This window comes from Ipomoea nil, unplaced genomic scaffold, assembly GCF_001879475.1.
Source record: "Ipomoea nil cultivar Tokyo-kokei standard unplaced genomic scaffold, Asagao_1.1 scaffold2791, whole genome shotgun sequence".
In the NCBI taxonomy this organism is placed as follows: Eukaryota; Viridiplantae; Streptophyta; class Magnoliopsida; order Solanales; family Convolvulaceae; genus Ipomoea; species Ipomoea nil.
The window spans coordinates 1,512,299-1,523,107 of NW_017619219.1; positions in this window are offsets into that span (position 1 = coordinate 1,512,299).

Here is a 10,809-nt window from a genome sequence, read left to right on the forward strand (position 1 = left end):
CGAGGAAGGAAACGTGGCCCCAGGAGACGAGGGCCACGCAAACCCACCAGAAGAAAACGAAGAAGATGAATTCTGTTTAGGATGACTGGCAAATCTATTGTAACCACCCTCGTAGCAAATTACTTACTTAGATTAGCTACTTCGGAATTATTATAAATAAAGAGCTAAATCGAAATTAATTTTAGCGTAAGGTAAAAAGACTAGCTTATGCACATCAAACAACAAAAAGGGGACCAAACAAAAAAAAAAAAAAAAAAAAAAAAAAAAAAAAAAAAAAAGGGTGGTGGGGGGGGGGGGGGGGGGGCTTCTACCACTAGAGGACAGAAGAAGAAGAAGACAAGGATCACACAATGAAGAAGACTAGTGTTACCAATGGGAATTAAACCCTTGACCTTCCACTTATAAGACCAAGACCTTGACCACTAAGCTATGAGTGTTTCTTAAAACCTCAAGGGAACACTCCCTTTCTTAAACCCCTACAAATCCCTAAACCCCACAAAAAAATCCCCAAATCAAAAACCCTTCTTCTTCTTCCAGATTCTCTCACCCTCTCTCTCTCCCTTCCTCTCGCTCTCACCTCCCCGCCAACCCAACGCCACCCCAGAAACCACCACTGCCCGTCGCCGTCACCAGCCGAGTTGCCGCCGGCCACCCGGGCGACGCACCACCGCACGCCACCATCGCCACCCGGAAGCAACCCGCGACGCCACCACTGTCCGTCACCCACCCGGACATACCCCGCTGCCACACGCCTCACCACTGCCGGTTCCGCCCAAGGCCACCGCCACCACGCCGATCCATCGTCAGGACCAGGCCGCGCAGCCGCCCACTCGCCGTCGAGAAAGCCACGCCACCGGGAGCTCGCCGGAACCCTCGCCGGAAGTTCATCGGAAAACACTACCCACCCAAAAATGCCGAAAAAGCCCCTCGGAACCCGCACCCCGGAATGGAGCAGCGCCGACTACACCGTGATTGGAGGTAAAGCTCTCGAACCCGACCAATTCTCTTCGAAATTAGTCGACATGCTTAACTTCCAAGGGCTCTTGGATACGTATCTCACCATAAAAGGGGATACATACCCCGAATTGGTGAAAGAGTTCTATCGTCACTTGGTGGCCGTCAAGCGAGGTGATAAATTTGAAATCACCGCCAAGGTCCGAGGCAAGGAAATCATACTTTCCGAAGGCCGCTTGGCCAAGCTCTTAAGACTGACCACCACGGGTGTGTCAGACTACGACCGAAAAGGGTGGATCGGCACCCAAAACCTGGGGTACAAGGACTACCTCGGATACCTACTTGGAGAGGAAGAAGGTTTCACCTCGGCCATTCGGCCAAACAGGAAATGGCTAACCGCAGAGCAAAAGATACTAGTCATGATTGTAACTGATAGCCTGTTGCCCACAAATAACAAGAGCAAAGATGTGTGAAGTTTGGAGTGTACTTTTGCTTACCTTCTAAAACACAAAATCAAGTTCAACCTACCGGCCCTCATGTTAAAACACATGGAGTTTTGCAAGACTAGTAACCGGCTTAGTCTACCTTACGGAATGATCCTGAGTTGGATCATGGAGAAGAAGGGAGTGGACCTAAGCCACACGGAAGTCAAGCCCGCAAGCGGCATGGTTTTCAATGCCCAGAACCTCCGTCGCAATGATATCTACTACACCGAAGGAGGACAGTATATCACCCTCGAGGAGATTTGCCTTAAACCCGAGGAGAAGCGAAGAGAGTTGGTTGACCGATTGGACATCTCCAACAAAAAGCTTAAACGGGCAATGCAAGATTGTGGAGGACTAGAGGGAAACGAGGAACAAGAAGAGGATGACGAGCCTAATCCACTGGCACCCGCACGAACGGGAGGAAACACAAGGGGACAAAACGAAGATTCTGTCAACGAGCGCATCCTCGCACAGCTCACCCGGCAAAACCAAATCATGGACGAAGGGTTTTCGTCCCTAATCCACGCGACAAGCGCTTTAAATCAGAGGGTGGCAGCAATCGAGACCATCCTGGGCACACGCGGGGCATCCAGTTCGGGAGCAGGAAACCAAGGTAGACCCGAACTTCCCAATCACCACATCACTTGAAATCCAGTCTACCCCAACAAGGACAACACGTGGGGCCACGTTCCTAACCAGGAGGCCAAAATACGGAATATCCAGGGGCGAAAGAATGGGTTAACGCATCGGCTTCGGGGACGAAGCCTCTTGTAAGGGGGGGAGAGTGTAACACCCCGTGTTACGGCCCTTAAAACCAATATAATCATTTAATCATTTACCCAAAAGAAAGGACTAAATTCCAATAATTAATTAGGAAAAGGCCCACCATACCATGGGCCCTTCTCCCTAAACCCAATCCCCTAGTCCTAGAAGGAATAGAACTAACCCTAATTAGGGACTCTTAGGTATATAAATAGGGGGCATAGAAGGCACCTAGAACCCACACCACAATAATCTCTCACCACATAAGAAGTTCCAAGAATCCCCCTAGGAGAAACCAAGAAAGAAGGAATCTGAAAGAAAGACCCTTCATAGCCAAGGAAATTAATTAAGGCTAAGAGGTAACCCATGTCTCAACAAAACCTATTTTCCTTGCTATAATTATCTTCTTTGGCCTCCTCTCTATACTTGTGTCTTGATGAATCATTTATGATATTGATGATATGTTCTTGATGATTGTGAGATGATTTTATGTGTGATCTTGATGATCTTGATGATGATAAGAGGTTCTTGATGATTATGTGATGTTCTTGATGAATCTTGATGTTTTGATGATTAAAAGAAGAACTATGATTTTATTGATTTGAATATGATTAGAGCCCTAGGTTAAAATTGGGAATTTCGTATTGTGTTATTCTTGATATAATTGGGTGGGATTTCGCATGTTCGGGTGTTGATTATGTTTAGAAGTCATGATAGGATATGTGCTATATGATTCTTGCTTTTGATCCGTTAATTGTCTACGTGGTGTCATCAATTGCGTTTAAAAATGTCTAAGCATGGTTTCGGATTCCACAACGGATCCCGGGACGTTTATTTTTGATAAAGAGTCAGTGGGGGGTAGGGGGACCCGCCACCTACCTGCTGCCCGAGAAGGGCGTCGCTGGCAGCTGGCAGCGGGCAGCCGGCGGGTAGGCGACTGCCCGCCGAGCACCCGCTGCCCGGAGACTCGTCACCGGCGGGTAGCCGGTGGGTGGTCCGCCACCCACCTGCTACCCGCTGGAATGTGTCCTACTCGGGATTCCGGCTTCCCCGTTTGATGTTTCCCCGACCCTCGTGGTGTCCCAACGGACTCCGTTTATCGTGCCTAAGTCTAGTTTGATGTTTCGGGTACCGTTCGTATGATAAATGTGTCTTATATATATCGCATGCTAGTTGAATTGGTACCCCGTTGGCGTAGGTGAAAGATGTATGAACCCCTTAGGATTATTCCTAGTATGTGGATGACCACGCATAGGTTTCGTTATGCGTTTTCTCCCCTTTTTCCCAATGTGTTAATGTGGGTTGCATGTGCTTACTATGTGTTATGTGTGCATGATACCCCAATTTGGTTGCGATCAAATTGGTTATTCCTGAGCTGCGGTTCAGAAGCTGGCTGCGGTCAGGATTACACTCTCGGGCTGCGGTCCACCGTTTGGTTGCGATCAAACGTATTACATGAGCTGCGGTTCATATTCCTGGCTGCGGTCAGATGATCACTTTTGGGCTGCGGTCCACCGTTTGGTTGCGATCAAACGTTTTACACGAGCTGCGGTTCATATTCCTGGCTGCGGTCAGACGATTACTCTTGGGCTTCGGTCCACTGTTTGGTTGCGATCAAACATTATGATGAGCTGCGGTTCATCGGTCGGTTGCGATCGACCCCTTCGTATTGCGATATGAGGCAGGGTGCTGCGTGGCCGTGTCAGAGCTATATGCGCTGACCCTCATGTATGGGCATGCGATTGGTCCTGTGGCGCCACCAAAGTGTGCTTGTGTGTGATGAGATACGAATTGGGATGATGATATGAATGAGATGAAGTGAATCTGTGACCATAGGATATATGCTAGTATCTTTATGTGCTTGATTATAACTGTTGAATGTGCTTATCCCTATCTGTCGAGTCTATTCTTGGTTTTAAAACTAGTGTCTCTTAAGTATATATCTTCCTGCTTCAAAATGGTTTTTATATATCTATATATATATATATATCTATCTATAATGTATTTCAACGCATTGGAGTGGGTTACCAGCATCTCTCGCTGAACAGATATATTTGACTTTCAGGCACAGAGAAGTAGACACTGGAGCGCGCTAGAGGTTTGGAGCGTAGAGTAGATAGTTTCCCTTTCGGCCTGCGTGCCATGCTTATGTATTTATATTATCGAGGATATTAGTTGGTTAGCCTGTGCACCTGGGTTCTCTAGCCCAGGTGTGGCATAGAACCCCGTACTCTACTATATTATGTTTTGGGATTTAATGAGAATTTACCTTTATTATATAAGTTTCAAAAGTTTTAAAATTTCGGGGTGTTACAGAGGTGGTAGAGGGGGAGCTAACAGTAGTGACTCCCGTCCTCAGAACAAGCAAGCTCAAAGAAATAGACCAAGCAAGTCACAACAGAACTCCGGTCAGCCGCAGCCATGTTATAAATGTGGTTGCAAAGGACATTGGTCTATGACATGCAGGACTCCTAAGCATCTGGTTAGGACAAAGGAAGAAAGTTTATGGGCAATCATCTTTGCCTGAAGCAAATGCCTTCATCTTAGGGAATGATGACCTGCTAGGCGATGAACTAGCTGATTATGGAGATCAGGAGTGATACTCCTATTCTTTTCTCTCTTTCCCTTATGGACATCCTTTTTACTTCATGCATGCGTGCATGTTTATATTTGAACTCTTTTGTCCTATATGAATAATGGATCCTTTTTTTTTTTTTTGAACACTTTTGTTCTATTTGAATAAATTCAATGGATCCTTCTTACACATTATCTTGATACCCATTCTTCTCCTTTAGAGATATGGGAGACGAATCAACCCTGTGAATGGTTGATTGTGCGACTACGCACACTATTCTGAAAGACCGAAGATTTTTCCAAAAGTTCAAAGAACACAAAGGCAACCTTTCAACCATAGTGAATGATGACATTCCTATTGTAGGCTCCGGCAGAACATCACTTATTCTTCCTAACGGAACAAAGTCTATAATTGATTCAACCCTCCTATATCCTCAATCAAAAAGAACTTTGCTCAGCTTCAAGGATATTCAGTCCAACGGTTTCCACATAGAAACTAAAACTAAAAACAATACCGAATTCCTTGTTTTGACCAAAACGGTCAATAACCAGAAAAAGGAAATTGAAGAACTTCCTTCCTTTTCTTCAAGCCTGTATTATTCCTATATCAGGCCCCAGCACTCCTGCATTGCACTCGCAGTGAAATTTAAAGATACACATTCTTTCAGTCTATGGCATGACCACTTAGGTCACCTGGGCAAACTATGATAGGTTGGATTCTTTCAAATTCAACTGGACATAACCTTCTTAGGACAAACATTCTTTCTACAAAAGATTACACATGTGTTCCAGGTGCACAGGGAAAACTTGTTGTTCGTCCCTCGCGTCCTAAGATTGATTTTGAGTCACCTGTCTTCCTGCAGAGGCTACAAGGTGATATTTGTGGACCAATTTATCCTTCCTCCGGATCATTTAGGTATTTCATGGTCCTTATTGATGCTTCCACCCGATGGACACATGTGTGCCTATTGTCCACTCGATATATGACATTCGCAAAATTCATGAGCCAAATCATTAGGTTGAATGCCCAATTTCCCAATTATCCTATTAAGAACATAAGAATGGATAATTCTGGTGAATTCACTTTGTCAGCTTTTGACTATTATTGTATGGCCATGGAATTAAGGTGGAACATCCTGTACCATACGTCCACACCCAGAATGGTTTAGCTGAATCTCTTATCAAAAGAATTAAACTAATAGCTAGACCATTACTGCAACGGTCCAGTCAACTAGTAAATTGTTGGGGACATGCAGTGTTGCATGCTACAAATCTAATTCAACTCTGGCCAACTACATATCACGATTATTCCCCTCTACAACTTGTACGTGGTAATGAGCCAGACATTTCTCATTTGCGTGTCTTTGGCTGTGCGGTTTACGTACCTATACCACCTTCGCATCGTTCTTCTATGGGCCCGCAGCGTCGGTTAGGTATTTATGTTGGGTATGAATCCCCTTCTATCATTAAATACCTCGAGCCTATGACAGCAGATCAGTTTACTGCCCGGTTTGCTGACTGCGTTTTTTTTTAAGATCATTTCCCGGCATTAGGGGGAGAGAAAAACCCATCTTTGAAAAAATGCCACAAAATTTCATGGGATGAAAAAGATCTTCAGTATCTTGACCCACGTACTAATCAAACTGAACTTGAAATTCAGAAAATAATAAATTTGCAAAAACTAGCAAATAATCTGCCAGATGTGTTTACAGATTATAAAAGAGTAACTAGGTCCTATATTCCTGAAGAAAATGCTACATCAAGAATAATTGTCCCCAAAGGAACAAATACTAACACCGACACTACCCAACGCCAGAAGCGTGGAAGACCAGTTGGTGCAAAAGATTTAAATCCGCGGAAAACTAAAAACAGTAAACAACCACAGTTACTCCAAAATTGTCCTGAAGACGAAAAACCCAGTGTAAATGCACGTGCTACAAATAAATCTAACACTAAGAAAACGGAACAACTTCACCAAGATATAATAGCAAATGAGAAAGACTTGGTTGAAGTAAATATAGAATCTGCAATAAACTTTCTCGAAACAGGATAAAATTTTAGTAGAAATGAAACAGTCGTCGACGACCAATTCGCTTCTACAATTACTCTTCACATTTCTTTCAATAATCTGGATCCAGAACCAAAAACTATAATGGAGTGCCGGAAGCGCTCCGATTGGTTGAAATGGAAAGAAGCAATTGAGGCTGAGCTCAACTCGCTAAATAAAAGAAAGTTGTTTAGCCCTCCTGTACTTACCCCTAAAGGTGTGATCCCAATAGGATCCAAATGGGTATTTGTATGAAAGAGGAATGAACAAAATGAGGTGCTCAGATACAAAGCAAGACTGGTAGCTCAAGGGTTCTCACAGAGACCCGGAATAGATTTTGAACAAACTTACTCTCCTGTCTTAGATGGCATATCGTTCCGTTATCTAATATCGCTAGCAGTAAAAATGAATTTAGAAATGCAGTTAATGGATGTTGTGACCGCATATTTATATGGTTCACTAGACGCTGACATATATATGAAAGTACCTGAGGGCATCCAAAATCCTTTATGTAAAGGAAATACAAATAAAAATATGTACAGCGTAAAACTACAAAAGTCATTGTATGGCTTAAAACAATCAGGAAGAATGTGGTATTCTCGATTGAGTGAATTCCTCTTAAAACAATGATATGAAAATAAAGATATTAGTCCTTGCATCTTTTACAAAGAAATCAACTGATGGTTTCTGTATTATATCCATCTATGTAGATGATATAAACATCATAGGGATAAGCAAGGATGTCAAGAGGGCATGCTTGTGCTTAAAGGAGGAATTCGAAATGAAAAACTTAGGAAAAATCAAGTTCTGTCTTGGCCTGGAGATCGAGCACCTCCCTGAAGGGATATTCATACACCTATCCAAATACACAGACAAGTTATTGGAGAAATTCTACATGGATAAGTCACATCCACTTAGTACTCTAATGGTAGTCCGATCACTTGAAGTTGATAAGGACCCGTATAAACCTAAAGAAGATAATGAGGATATTCTGGGACCAGAAGTTCCTTACTTAAGTGCCATTGGAGCACTTCTGGAGCACTTCTATATCTTGCCAACTGCACTAGACCTGATATTGCATTTTCAATAAACATGCTAGCTCATTTAGTGCTGCTCCAACCAGAAGGCATTGGAATGGCATAAAACACATCCTCAGATATTTACAAGGTACAAAGGATCTTGGGCTTCTATTTAAAAGAAACCAAGACACCACATTAGTGGGATATGCGGATGCTGCTTTTATGTCTGATCCGCGTAATGCTAGATCTCAGACTGGATATGTGTTTCGTTCAGGAGGTACTGCTATCTCATGGAAATCAGTTAAACAAACATTAGTAGCTACCTCGTCAAAACACTCTGAGATTATTGCTTTATACGAGACCTTCAAAGAATGTGTATGGTTGAGGTCATTAATACACAATATTCTAGACTCGTGTGGAATAATGAATAATGGAAAGATCCCCACTGTCCTGTATGAGGACAATGCAACATGTGTTGCACAAATGAGTAATGGATATGTTAAAGGTAATCTCACCAAACATATTGCACCAAAATTCTTTTATCCACATGAACTCCAGAAGAGTGGTGAAATACGAGTCCAAAAGATCCAATCAAGTGAAAATCTGGCAGATTTATTCACTAAGTCCTTATCTACATCTACTTTTGAAAAGTATGTATATAAAATTGGTATGCAAAGATTAGGAAGGCTGTTGTCTTTAGGGGGGGCAACAACACATTAAATATAATGAAATTTTTAGTCCAGAAGATTAATTCATTCACTTTGATCCAGAAGATCAAGATATATTATTATGATTTACACCTAAACCCAGAAGGTTTACAGTTGTACTCTTTTTTCCTTACCGAGTTTTTTTCCCACAGGGTTTTCTCAGTGTAAGGTTTTTAATGAGGCAACCGAAGCAACATATGCAATACCTATATGTCGTGTACTCTTTTCTCACTTAAGTTTTTCCCATGAATATGGTTAAATAATGTCCAAGGGGGAGTGTTACAAAATATTAGAATAATGGACATTATTGCTCTTTAATACCATTGATTAGCCATTAGTGTATTGCTTTGTAACAACTATTCCCTTGTATTATATAAAGTTGATTCTCAATGATAAGATGGCTAATTCTTGGAGTCTTTATCTTCTCTCTACTTTTATATCTCTGCACTCTCTATTTTATATTATATTGTTCCTGCAAATCCACCGGCTAGGAGCTAACGGGCCAACGGGCATCAACATTTTAACAAGTTTTCCATAATTCATTGGCTCAATTTTGACCATTTAGAAGTCCATGACTAATATTGAGTTTATACTTTCCAAAAGGTTGAACTCCAACCCTAAGGGCTCCCCACACCCTGGTCTGACAGAGCATCTGGAAGGATGTAAATCATGGTAATTCAACTGAACATGAACCACAGAGACTAGACCTTTGTTTACTGCGCACAAGAAGCTCCCTCACTTTGAGAGTTTATTTTTTATGCAATTTATGTATGAGATATGTGAATATGTTGCATGAGTAAAATGAAACACTAATTAAATTTTAAAATCTTCCCTGAATTAAAATATTAAGTTGTAAACGGTTAGGTCTCAAGATCGAGTTGAGACTACCTAATCGTGGCTCTCCACCATCATAACAAATCTAGTATCTAGCATGGTGCCGCCTATGCCAAATAGAGCTAACGTGTCAGTCTAAAATATTTTGATTTTTTTTATTTTTATTTTGCACATGATATGGTAACACTTAAAAAGTTTACTTTTGAAGATATCTTTTATACGGTGTTTGGTTGGATGTAATTGAAATTCCTTTCCTACTTTATTCCATGGCAAAGCAAATTACAGTGTTTGGTTGGAGGGAATTGCAATTCCACGGAGTTGTAATTCCCTCCTTTTGCTGAATTGTAATTCATGGGCACCCACCCCCCCCCCCCCCCTATGAATTGCAATTCGGTGGTTGTGGGAAAAGGAAAAAGGGAGAAAATGACAAAAGCACCTTTGGTTATTATTACTATTATTATTACACAATGACATTTTAGTCTTTATATTACTCATTTTCTTCCCATTTCTTATAATTCTATTCATCCCTACCAAACAATGTAATTTGAATTCAAACTTTATTTCCACCTTATTCTTTTCCCACCGAATTACAATTCCTTTCCACCCTAATTCCTTCCTTCCAACCAAACGCCCTGTTAATGTCAGAAAAGTTAAAGTTCAACTATATGTGTTACTAGGATGATGAGTTTGACTTAACTAAGTCAAGTGGGCCAAGATGTTCCTTAAGGTAAGGTTCAATGAGCTAGTCATGGAGCCCAATTTTAAATAAAATCAAATCATACATGAGAATATGAGATGTATTGGCAAGCAATTTGTATCATGGACGACCAGGGTCCATATAGCATTATAGACTCTGAATTGAAATGACGAGGTACATAATTCATATTAGAAGGTACACTATTTCATAACATAAGACACAAAAAATCACAACACATTACACATGCACATGTTATTATATATTTACTTATTTTTCAAATCTGATTTAGGTACATAATTTGTGATCATATGTGCAGAATTTCACAACACAAAACACAGTTACTAATTTGTTTCAGGTACAGAATTTATATTCTTAAAGTACAAAATTTCATAACACGAAACACAAAATTAAAACGTACAACATATAACACATACACATGCACCAGGGTCCACATTGCACTGTGAACCATGGTCCATGGTATAAGGATTGGTATTTGCAAGAGTTGGCCACTTTTTCAAATTCAAAGATACCCCTTAGGGGGCTATTGGTTCACGGGATCTTAGATTACCCTAGGTAAGAGGATTACCTGTAGGAAGGTAATGTGGATATTGGGTACGTAAGATTAGCTTATGTGTTTAGTTTGGACTGTGGAATATAAATTGTCTTTTTTGGTTAAGGGTTATATTTTAAGTTATATGGATCAATTTACAATAATATCCTCAATATATAT